This window comes from Carlito syrichta, unplaced genomic scaffold (genome assembly GCF_000164805.1).
Source record: "Carlito syrichta isolate Samal-C Ts95f unplaced genomic scaffold, Tarsius_syrichta-2.0.1 Scaffold301694, whole genome shotgun sequence".
NCBI lineage: Eukaryota > Metazoa > Chordata > Mammalia > Primates > Tarsiidae > Carlito > Carlito syrichta.
In genome coordinates, this window is record NW_007245790.1 from 1018 (window position 1) to 14171 (window position 13154).

The 13154-nt window shown below is 36.9% G+C and overlaps 1 long non-coding RNA gene across 1 annotated transcript in view; it reads right to left on the bottom strand.

The window, feature by feature from the left end:
• Positions 1-363: 363 nt before the first annotated feature.
• Positions 364-13154, bottom strand: part of LOC110595402 — a 31628-nt gene continuing 18837 nt past the window's right edge. The window contains exons 2-3 of the long non-coding RNA XR_002481810.1: positions 3951-4094; positions 364-464 (exon numbers count right to left, since the gene is read on the bottom strand). This is a non-coding gene — a long non-coding RNA (uncharacterized LOC110595402). The remainder of the gene's footprint in view (positions 465-3950; positions 4095-13154) is intronic.

Here is a 13154-nt window from a genome sequence, read left to right on the forward strand (position 1 = left end):
AAGGTGGACTCTCACTCTGTAGCCCAGGCTGGAGTGCAGTAGCATGCTCACGGCCACCCCAGAGTCAACCTGCTGGGACTGGTGATCCATTCCAAGTAGCCAGAACTCAGCATTCCAAGTAGCCAGAAATCACAGGTTCACGCTGCCTCGCCCGGTTAATTTTAGATTTATTGTAGAGACAAGGTCTCGCCAAGTTGCCCGGGCTGGTCTTGAACCCACAGGCTCAGGCAATCCACTTGCCTCAGCCTCCCAAAGTGCTGGAATTACGAGCTGCGTCACCGAGTCCTGCCCTTATACCTTTTTGAATTTGGAAAGGATCACACTCTGGAGGTAAGAGTAGGGGAAGAAAATAAGGGAACTTACTGAGGTGCTACACGTCTCCAGTAGCGATCAATTCCATTTTTAAAATACAGTACAGCAAGCCATCTTACATTTATATCCAGAGAGTGGTTTGTGAAAATATTCTGTAAATAAAAAACAATATTAGAACTTAACATGGACTAAGTAAAAAGTATAATTAATGTACCCACAATAAAGTATAAACAGATATCATAATTAAATGTTTTGTTTAGATTTTATCACTACATGTATCATATTGGTATTTTATAAATATACATAACTCTACAATTCATATAAGAAAACATACCTGCTCTGTTTTATGTTAACTGTTTAAACCAAGAGATGGATATTGGGAGATTCATTAAACTACTCTGTTTTTAGGACATTTAAAAATTTCCCAAGTAAAAAATTAAATTCATAAGCAAGCAAACCTAATTATATTTCAAATGAATGTCATAATCCCACATATACTCAACAAAATAAAATAATTTCCAAATTAAAAAAGAAAAAATTCTAGGAGTCAAAGACCCTAGATTGTTAACATATGCTATGAAATAAACAATCTATTTCATAGTATCTTCCTTGTCAAAACAATTACGTTTACAAATACATTTGGTGGCAGAACATTTTAAGAGATATAAAGCCAGATGTGATGTGAATAATATCAACTGAAAATTAACCATTATTCAAAAAATGTATTCACTATTAATCCAAATAATAATAATTCACGTAGTCCCAAGTTGCACAGTAGTGAGAGACCATAAAAATAACCATGCAAGCTAAACCATGCAACATGATCATAATAATTTTCAAAGGGAAAATTACAATTGTTCCATGGCCTTTAAATATTTTAGTCAAACATTACAATGACCTGCCAGTTCTAAATGTACAAGGAAAAGGAAAGAATAGCAAAACTAGTATTTTCACGGTAATTTAAAACATTATAAATATTGAAAATTGAAGTGTTTTATATTTCTGCATTAAAAAATTACCTAGAACATAGAACACAGTTGGTACATAGAACAAATGTAGGAATGTGTTAGGTACTCAGTAAATACTGACTGCAATTACACTACATCTCAGAGCAAAAACCACTGAGATTCTCAGAGACGACCTCTTAAACATAACCTTGTGTAAGAAAACCCCAAAAGCCAAAAACGGAAGTATGTTCTTTGCTACAGAAAAATGTATATACGTTTAGTATTTTTTAGAAAAGAAAAGGTAGCTGTATAACTCCCTTTTATTCTTTTAGACTCCTGGTAACTGAGTCAGAGTCCCTTTGGGGTCTCCATTATAACAGATGCACTTCTTTCACATTAATCACATTTGGTTCTGACACTTTATGCGTCTGACATAGCAAAAATTTCTTAATTTTCTATTGAGCAAATGAGTGAATGAATGGAAGTGATGTGGAAATACTGTGGAAGCTGGTGGGTCTCTCTCAGCCTATCTCAGCTACACTTGTCAACTCAAGTAGAAAAATTCTATAAATACTTTAACTAATAGGACCGGAACACAAGCCTGACATCAGGTATACAGACATAGGAGCCTCCTGACTAGAATGGACAGCTATGCAAACCTAGATCCAATGTGCCAAGATAGCGAGCACAGGGAAAAATGAACACACAGCAGCTTTTTATTCTATTATAATCTATTACATCTAAAAATTGTTATATTCCTCTAAGAAGAAAATTATAGCTAGTAAAAAAAAATAAATAAAAAGACCTAGGCACTCTATTTTTTTTTTTTTCTTTTTTTGAGTTGGAGTCTCACTCTGTCGCCCAGACTGGAGTGCAGTGGCCAACTCCCAGCCACCGCAGCCTCGACCTGCTGGGATCTGGCGATCTCTCCGCCTCAGTCTTCCGAGTAGCCGGAATTACAGGCGCACACTATCACGCCTGGCTGATTTTTGATTTATTGTAGAGATGAGGTCTCGCCAAGTTGCCCAGGCGGGTCTAGAAGCCGCAGGCTCAGGCAATCCACTCACCTCAGCCTCCCAAAGGCACGGGATTATAGGCTGAGCCACCGAGCCCGGCTGGCACTCTATTATTAACTCATACAATTAATAACTCATACAGTTAAGCAATGCCTACTGGTTTTTAAGATTAAGCAGAAACCAAAATAAGGTATATTTTGGTCTGAAAAAGCACAAGGCTAATTTTAGAGCGTATTTATTTAAATAAGCACAAGGCTAATTTTAGAGCATATTTATTTAAATAAGCATATGGAGAGTCAAGATACTCAGAGATTGTCTAAAGATGTATACTATACCTAAAGTTTACAAACATAATGCTGGGATTATGTGAAGAATAAGATTTCTTTGTGCATGTCTTTAAAAATCAATCTTTTTTACCTTTTGTTATTAAGCCCAACACTCAATTTTATGCTACATTCAGAATAACAAGCAAGATCCTAAACACTTAATTTCCCTTACATGACTAGCATCTTCTTAAATTTAAGAAACTACTCAAAATTTTTAGTCAAGAAGTTAAAATATGTATGTCAGTTGCTATCATTTATTTTATTTTACAAGCTATGAGAAGCAATTTTACTCTGAATTTGTGAACCAGTCACAAATACCGGGTCCATTTTTTACTTAATCAGGAGCCTCACTGCCCTGACCAAAAGCTAAACCTCAGAGTTCCCAATTTCTCAGAAGAAACAAATAGAGAAGACCCTTAACACAGAAAGACTTCTTTCATTCTGGCATTGAGAAAATAATTTTAATTAGACAAAAACTTTAAATTCCAAGTAAGATCTGGTTAAAACACATATTGTCAATTAAGTTATTATATATTTCCCATAACACTTAAGTAAAGATCAGATGTGTCAAGAAAATAAAATGTTTAGATGAAAAAAGAAAATGTTTTAAAGTAAAATACACTGAACACAGTACACCTGAATCTAATGCTACAGTGTAGACACCTGAACAACTATGACAACATACATCAATTGAGGATGAGATAAACAGAAAATATGAAAGTGTACTACCTAGTCCTGATGTGAGCATTAACATGCCACAACTGAAAATCATCACGGCGTTGCCTTCTGAGCAGATACTAGAAATACACTGCTTGATTATTTACATATTCATCAGCAAATATTTCTTGAACACACTCAAGAAGCCATATGCTAAATTAATAAGATAGCAGCAGGGCGACAGCAGTCCAACATTCAGATCACTTTCACTAAAGTAAGCCACCAGCCTGGACACAGTAGCTCATGCCTGTAATCTCAGCACTTTGGGAGGCCAAGGTGGGAGGATCATTTGAGGCCAGGAGTTCAAGACCAGCCTGGACAACACAGCAAGATTCCCATCTCTGAAAAAAAATTGAAAAAATTAGTCAGGCATGGTGGCATGCACCTGTAGTCTCAGATACTCGGGAGACTGAGGTGGAAGAATCACCTGAGCCTAGAAGGTTGAGGCTGTGGTGATCTGTGATCATGCCACTGCACTCCAGCTTGGGCAACAGAGCAAGACCCAACTCAAAAACATAATAATAAAATAAAAGATAAAGTAAACCACCAATAAAATTTGGTTTTTAGAACAATTAAAACAATGGCATCTCGTCTTATTAAAAATAAAGGCAAACTATTTCAGAACAACTTACCAGCAACACTGAATAGAAACCTGGCTGTGTCTCCCACTGTTTCAACTGCTCCTCTGCTGGTTTTAACACAGCAGTATCCTGACTGGTGGCCTGTGTTAAGACCTGAAGAACAACAGTGCTGGCACTATTGAGATCCATGGAAACCTGGCAATGATAACAAGTTAACATACTTGAATGTACATTATAAGTAATAAAAAATTAATGGTAACATAAAAGAAGAAAAAGCTTTCATGTTCTAAATTACTCCTATAGTACGTCAATCATTCACCTACTCCATGTTTCAGACTGATTTCTGTGTAACACCCATAATCTTACTTAAAACCCCCAGAGTTCAAATCACTTTTGCTTAAATCAATTTCTAAAAGAAACTGCCTTCCTTCCCAGAAGGACCACCTGAACCCAGAAGTCTGAGGTAGTGGTGAGCCGTGATTGTGCCTCTGCACTACAGCCTGGGCAACAAAGTGAGACTCTGTCTCTAAAAATAAATAATTAAATGTAATTAAATTTAATGTTTTTAAAAAGAAACTGCCCTCCATAGTCCCATAAATAGAAGGTAATAGTAAACTGGGGCATGGGGAGCTATACACACATACACAAAATCCAAAGTTTCTAAATTCTGGTTAAATTCCATGTGTGCCCCAAGAGTAACTATAATGCGGTCTATATTTGTTTTTAAAAAGGAGAATAAGGGTTATGAAAGTATTAACCACATACTAGCATCCAACTTTATCCTTGACAAGATCAGAAGGAAGAAAAAAGAACTGAAAACTAATAGCTTTTACTCATTGCTAAGTAATTCCTAATATCATCTTATGTGCCACCAGTGTTACATGTCCAACAATAAAAGATAATGCATACCCACGAAATGCTACAACAGAAAAAAAACTGAACCATTAAACAAACAAACAAAAAAACCTTTAAGTTAGAGAATCTTAAGGGTTGGTTCATGTAATCCTATATCACATATTTGAAGCCATTCTACAAACACGTGAACAATTTATTGAATTCTCTAGGATTCTGTTTCTAATCATCGCCAAAATTGTGTACAGCTGTGTACTTATCACATATGTATAGCTGTTCACAATACACATGTACAAAATATGTAAGACTGAAATTGAAAGTTGAAAATTGCTCTAGGTTCTCATTGCAGAGGTGATTGGGAATTAGTTTTATAATAGTAGCTACATCTAAAACTGAAGAACATTTCAGACAATAGAAGTCTGAAAGTCATTAAGAATATAGCCAAAGCAAATGACTTCCTTTGTTAAGAATTATAATTAAATCGCAGTGACAAAGAGATCACACAAGTAGATTCAACAAGAAACCTGACCTAAAATATTACAACTTTTAAGTACTATTAGCCATTTTAAAGCCTATTAAGTAAAGCAGTGCTAATCCAAATCACAAAAATTTATTTGCCCCATCTTAAGAAGGGGCTAATTAATGGAATTTGAAATATACTACCAACTAGCAATAGAGTCCAATTAAGATTTTAAATTAGTACTCTGCTCTTATCTATATTTTAGAACTGACTAGAGGGCCTTGTAAATATAGTCTTCCTCATTAATTGGAAATTCCTTAAACAATATAAATTTTCTGTATTCATCACTACTTGAAAATAAGTGAATGAATCGTCACTCAATTTAGAGGACTTGATGGTAATAAATGTCTTCAAAGCAGGCTATATAAGAGCAATTCACTTTATGGAGGTCCAGGCAGATACTTTAAAGTGATAGGCAGTATGTTTTCCTGTCTAGTAGAAATACTATTCAAACCACAAAAGCAAACCATGTACACAATTTTATATTTTCTAATAGCCACATTAAGTAGTAAAAAGCATGTGAAATTAATTTTAACAGTATATCATGTTTAACTCAATATATCTAAATGTTATCATTTCAATATATAATTAGTATTTCTTAAATATTGATATTGAGATATTTTACATGCAACACTAATCTTCAAAATTCTGTGTATATTTTAATTTAAACAGATCTCATTTCAAACTAATAACCACATTTCAAGCACTCAAACAGCCCCATGTGGCTAGTGGCTAACATATTAGCACAACTCTAGAAAAGCCCTACATAATGTCTGGTCTAATATCACCTGGGACCCTCAAAACAATACAAACTCTCAATCCTCTATTCAAACCTACCAAATGAGAATAAGGAGAGGAAGTGGAGGTAGCAGAATACTGGGGGGAAATCTGTGCTTTAATAAGGTCTTTAGCTAAGTCTTTTAATTGCCAACGTTTAAGAAGCACCACTTTAGCCAAAAATGGAGAACATCTGAAAGTCGAGCTCAACTGCTAATGCAGTGGATGACAGAACATAACAGTAGTTTCAATTATACATTCCTATAAAATGGAGGGTAGACCAACAATGACTTGCAGTTGAACTGTTCTCACAAGGGAACTAAATGCCCAGGGTATGAAGAGCAGGAATTTATTCATTCTCTCCCAAGTAATACAAGACCAGTCACTAAAATAAAGTTTTAAAAATTAAATATCTAAGCATATATTATATGCCCAGCATTGTGCTAAGTATTCATTCATGTATTTATTCCTATCAAGAATCTTATGGTAAATACTATTATCCCCATGCTTTAGGGAGAAAACTAAAGCATTAAAGACTTCACCTTGCAAAGACCACAGTCTAGTCTGGTAAGTAGCGGTGCTTGGACTTGAACATCAAAACCACCAGTCTTATTTAGTATATAATACAGCCGTCCTTGAGTGACAAAACGAACATCTACAGTATCTCTTTAGTGCTGGAAGCACAACTGGATACATGACATATGCTTCTTTTTCTGTGTCCCTCCCACCCACCCCGTACTTTTATCTATTCTTTGGTCTCCAAGTCCCCTAATTAACTGATTTACTCAATGAAATTGCTGAAAGCCTGCTGTATGTCAGGCATCATTACAGGTGCTGAAAAGATAGCAGTGAACAAAATACGATCCCTTGTTTCACACAGCTTATATTCTAGCACAAGAAAGATCTGTAAAAAGAAAAGAGGTAGTGATATGAAGAAAATAAAATAATGTTAAAGACTGACTGCAACTGAGTGTTACTTTATACTGGGTGTTCAAGGAAGGATTCTCTGAAGTGACAGAAATGGCAAGTGATCCAGCCATGCAAAGATCTGAGGGCAAAGCTCTAGACAGGAAAAGCAACTACCAAAAAAGGCCTCAGGGTTAGAAACAAACTTAAGGAAATCATTAAGACTGACAGTTAGTTAGGAAAAAAAAGTGGTACAAGATAAAGTTCAAGAAGTAGGAAGACCCAGGGCAAAATAAAGTGTCTGGGCTTTTTTCTATAGGTACAAAAAAAGTCACAGGATAGGAAGAATATGAGTACAGTAAGTTCCCTACATACAAACACCATTCATAAGTCCAATTTGTTTGTAAGCACAAAGTTAGCCTAGGTGCCCAACTAACAAAATCACCTATATATTACTGTACTGTAATCAGTTTATAATACTTTTCACATAAATAATACATAAAAAAACAAACAAAAAACAAAGATAACATGTTTGATCTTACAGTACAGTACCTTGAGAAGTACAATAGTACACTACAGTACATCAGCTGGTATACAGGAGCTGGCATCAAGTGAACAGGCAAAAAGAGTTACTGACTGGAAGAGGGAGAAAGAGGTGGGAGATGGCAGAGCTGAAGGATCGTCGTCAGCAATAGGAGACAGGGCAAAATGGACACAATTGGACATGTGAGCACATGTTCACATCTTTGAAAGTTCGCAACTTGAAGATTCGTATGTAGGGAATATACTATATATTGTTATCAACATACGAATAGAGAAAGGCTCTACTAGAACTCATCCCCATCCCACTAGTGAAAAAAGATAAAAGTCATATCCTTGTTTTGGACTACTACTTAAAAATCACCAACCCTCAAAGCAATTTTTCCCCACAGCAAAAACTGTGCAGAAAACTCATATAAACGCACACTCAATCTCTCTGAGTCCTCACAGGAGAGCAGGGTTTTTCTGCTTTTTTGTTTTTGAGTTGGAGTCTCACTCTGTCGGAGTACAGTGGCAGGCTGGAGTACAGTGGCAGGCTCACAGCCACCGCAGCATCAACCTCCTGGGCTCAAGTAACCCTTACACCTCAGTCTTCCAAGTAGCTGGAATCATAGGCATGCACCACCACACTCGGCTAATTTTTTTTAATTTACTGTAGAGACAAGGTCTCACCAAGTTGCCCAGTCTGGTCTTGAACCCCTGGGCTCAGGCAATCCTCTCACCTCAGTCTCCCAAAGTGCTAGGATTACAGGCTTGAGCCACCGCACCCAGCCAGGAGAGCACTTTTTAAGTCTATGAACTCCTGTCTTTATGCCCCATTTACCCTCACCAGTTCACCTGTTCTAATGGAAACTGCTGGAGTTTCTCACCCCTACCTCCCTCCAGCACCCTTCCCCATCCAGGTCCTGCTCAGAAGTATATGCCCTGTCCTCTCCTCCCCTTGCTTTGATCCTTACTCCCAAGAAACCCATCCTGTTGGGAGGAAGAGCTCAGTTCATACATTTTTTGGAACACCAATTTTATGCCAGATACTGCAATCAATTGTAGGATGATAAGAATCAACAGTCTCGGCCGGGCTCGGTGGCTCAGCCTGTAATCCCAGCGCTTGGGAGGCCGAGGTGAGCTGATTGCCGAGGTGAGCGGATTGTTGGAGACCTGCCTGGGCAACTTGGCGAGACCTCATCTATACAATAAATCAAAAAATTAGCCAGGCGTGGTAGCGGGCACCTGTAGTTCCAGCTACTTGGAATGCTGAGGCAGAAGGATCGCCGGAGCCCAGCGAGGCGAGGCTGCGGTGGCCGGGAACGGCCACTGCACTCCAGTCTGAGCGACAGAGTGAGACTCCAACTCAAAAAAAAAAAAAAAAAAGAATCAACAGTCTCTGTTCTCTACTCAAATTCTGTGGGATATTGGGGTGGGAGGCAGAAGAAACTATTATTATTAAAACAAATTGTAAAAAATAAGTTCCTACTATACCAGCTGTCACCCAGAGCATACCTCCCACTGAGAAGCATATGTATGGTTCATCTAATGGGTAAAAATCCAAAACCCAAAGGTACACAGATATGCCTGTAGTTGAAAACATAAAAGTGTTCATTAAAAGAAACAAGAAAACTCAGCACTTCTGCCTACCACTAACACAGCAACTTTAATTTCAGCCATGACAATTTTCTTTAGAATATTTTCATTATCTGTTTGTCCTTAGTTTTAGGGCATTGCACACAAACAACCTCACCAAGTCTATTAAATACTAACAGAGTAAGTGGACTGACTAAAAAAAGAGATGCAAGATTAGAGTAAAAATTGAAAAAAGATAATTTCAAAATAAAAAGTTCCCACAGTGAAATAATTTATTTAGGCATGGATCAATAACGGACGCAAAAACCATTAAGTGAAAAAGCAGTTGTTGGGGAACAGAATGTTCCCAGTATGTCCAAGTATCACTCCAAAGATTACTTGCTAATTGTAATGAAGAAACAAACAAACATTTAAAATGAAGGAATCTTGTCAGTCACCAGCTTAAGCAAGAGAACAAATTCAATATCAACAACAGCAATACAACTTGACCTTAAATACTTCCTGATACAATGAGAAGTCTATAACCTCAACTCTGAAATATCAAAAACCTTCAATATCTTATCAAATCTTGACCTAACTTTCAGTTGAAAAGAATCAGAAGATAAAAAATACTTCCAGAATGGCAGCATGAGGAGATAGCCCCTAACAGGTAAAAATTATAAAAAGCAACACTAAGTCTCTAGAAAATGTCTTAAAAGCATACAGCAAAGAGAGAAACATCTATACAAGAAACACTACTAAAACTTAGTAAGACTAAACAAGAATCTGTGGCTTTTGAGTTAGAATCCCAATTGTGCCTCACAATGTAACAGAAACTCTATTCCAGGGAGATATAGTCAAGAACACAGGGCTCTCTCTTACCCCAACTCCTAATCTAGGGCTGGGTTTCTCCTCAGGGTGGGAGTCTGCCAGCATTTCTTATCTGCCCCAGTTAAGTGTTAAACAGTTAGAGGTCTGGGCTCTCTTCTTCCACCTAGACACCACTCTAGAACAGAAGCTCTATCTGAGGGCAGCAGGCCAAGAATAGTGAGCCTCAATCATGCCCACGCTAGCTTGTTCAAAGGTCAGAGGTATCACACCAGGAACTTCTACTCCATTTTCTTTCCTGTTTTTTTTTTTTTTTTTTTAATACAAACGAGGTCTCACTATGTTGTCCAGGCCAGTCTTGAACTCCTGGATCCAAGCGATCCTCCCACCTTGGTCTCCCAAAGTACTGGGATTACAGGTATGAGCCACGATGCCCCGTCTTAATACTCCATTTTCAATAATGGATAGAATAACTAGGTAAAAGATAAAAAAGGAAATAAAAGTCTTGAACAACATTATACATAAACTAGACCCACATACTAAATACAAAACTAGAGTATTTACAGAACATTCCACTCAACAGTAGAATACTTCTGAAGTACACATGGAACATTCTCAGGGACAGACCATATGCTAGGCCACAGAATACACCTTCATAAATTTAAAAGGATTGAAATCATACAAATATAGTCACTGATCACAATCAATAACAAAAATAGGAAAAAATTCACAAAAAAGTTAAAATGAAACAACACCTTCCTATATAACCATAGGTCAAAGAAATCAGAGAAATGAGAAAATACTTTGAAATAAAGGAAAAGAAGACACAATATGTGAAAACTTATGAGATGTAGTTAAAGCTGTGCTTAGAAGGAAATGTACAACTGTAAATGCCTTTGCAGTCATCCCTCAATATCTAAGACAGATTAGTTCCAGGACCTCCTGCAGAGAGCAAAATTCAAAGATGCTCAAGTCCCTTACATAAAATGGTACAGTAGTATTTGCATGTAACATATACACATTCTCCCATATACTTTAAATAATCTTTAGTTTACTTATAATGCCTAATTCAATGTAAATAGTTGTTGTACTGCTTCGTTTCTTATTTGTATTTTTTATTGTTGTATCGGGTTTTTTTATTTTTACTTTTTCAAATACTTTCAGTCCAACTTTGGTTGAATGTGCAGATGTGGACTCATGAATATGGAGAGCTGACTGTATTTTTTAAACAAGGAAAGATTTTGTTATAAATTCAATGTTTGTCCCTGCATCTCCCCCCACACAAATCAGTATGTTGAAATCTAATGCCGGGCAGGTGCAGTGGCTCATGCCTGTAATCCCAGCACTTTAGGAGGTGGAGGCAAGAGGACTGCCTAAGCCCACAGTTACCAGCCTGGGCAACTTGGTAAGACCTTGTATCTACAATAAACCAAAAAATCAGCCAGGCATGATGGCATGCACCTGTAGTTCCAGCTACTAAGAAAGCTGAGGTGAAAGGATCATCTGAGACCAGTAAGTCAAGGATGTGGCAGCTGTAAGTATGCCACTGGACTCCAACCTCGGTGACAGAGTGAGACTCCAACTCCAAAAAAAAGAAAGAAAAGAAATCTAATGCCTAATGTGATAGTATTTGGAGGTGGAGCCTTTGGGAAGTAATTAGATCAGGAGGGTGGAACGCACAAATGGCGTCAGTGACCTTTTAGAAGGGACCAAAAAGTTAGCTCATTCTCTTTTGCCATGTACGGATACAAAGATGCAACCTGGAAAGGGTTCTTCATTAGAACCTGACCATGTTGGCACCCTGAATGCAGACTTGCAGCCTTCAAAACTGTGAGAAATAAATTTGTTTAAGAAGCCACCCAGTTTTTTGTATTGTCTAATAGCAGCCTGAGCTAACTAAGATCTCAAATCAATAACCTGAGAGTAAACCAAGTGCAAAGTGAAAGAAGAAAGAAAATAAAGATTAGAGCAGAATAGCCCGGTGCAGTGGTACATGCCTATAATCCCAGCTACTCAGGAAACTGAGGCAAGAGGATCACTTGAGCCTAGGAGCTCCAGACCAGCCTGAACAACACAGTGAGATCCCCATCTCAAAAAAAAAAAAAAAAAAGATTAAAATAAATTAATAAAAAGGAGAACAGAAAACAACGGGAAAAAACGTATAATATCAAAAGTTGGGTTTTTTTAAGATCAACAAAACCAACATGCCTTTAATAAAACCAGATCAAGAAAACAGAGGAAAGACATAAACTATTAAATCAAAAACGAAAAAAAGACATTGTTTCCAACCTTACAGAAATCAAATCAAGAAAATAATTCCAATTACAATTTATAGAAAAAAGGAAATAGGATAAATCTTAACAAGCTAAGTGCAAACTTGTACTTTGAAAAGTACAAAACATTGTTAAAGGAAATTAGACACCTAAATAAACAAAAAGACATACCAGGTTCACGAATTGGAAGACTTATTGTTAAGATAGCACTTGACCGACAGATTCAATATAATCCTTATCAAATACTACCTGTTGTTTTTTGTGTTTTTTTTTAGCAGAAAATGACAAGTTAGCTCATTTGTGATCACTGACATGACTTTATGTCATTCCACAATCTGTTCCTGGTTGGCGCTGATGTAAATTTACCTCATCATGGAAGACTGTCTTTTCGAATTTATAATCCGAATAAAAATACAAAGTGCAAAATGTTAGTCAGAGTGGTATCTGAGGCAAATACTGGATGTCTGCAACTTTCAGCTGTATTGTGAAAAGGGTGACAATTTACAAAAGACCATTTCATGTGTGCTTAACAACAGACGTTTGCAGCAACAGCTTCAGATTTTTTTATTTTCACTGGTTTTCAGTATTAGAAAAGTGAAAATTTTGCCAGTCACGAATGTGCTAATACTAAAATTTATATAGAAATGCAATGGTTCCAGAGAGCCAGAACAATCTTGAAAAAGAAAAATAATGTTGGAAGACTCACAATTTCAAAACTTACTACAAAACTACAGTAATCAAGGCAGTGTGGCACCAGCATACGGACAGACACATATATCAAGGGAAGAGAATTAAAAGTGTAAAAATAAACCCTTACATTTAAAGACAACTGATTTCTGACAGACAATTCAAAGGAAAAATAATAGTATCTTCAATTAATGGTGCTGGAATAACTAGATACACACACAAAAATAGTTAGAGCCCTGCCTTGCTCCATACAAAACATTAACCCCACATGGATCATAAAGCTAAATATAAGAACACATAACACTAATAAACTCT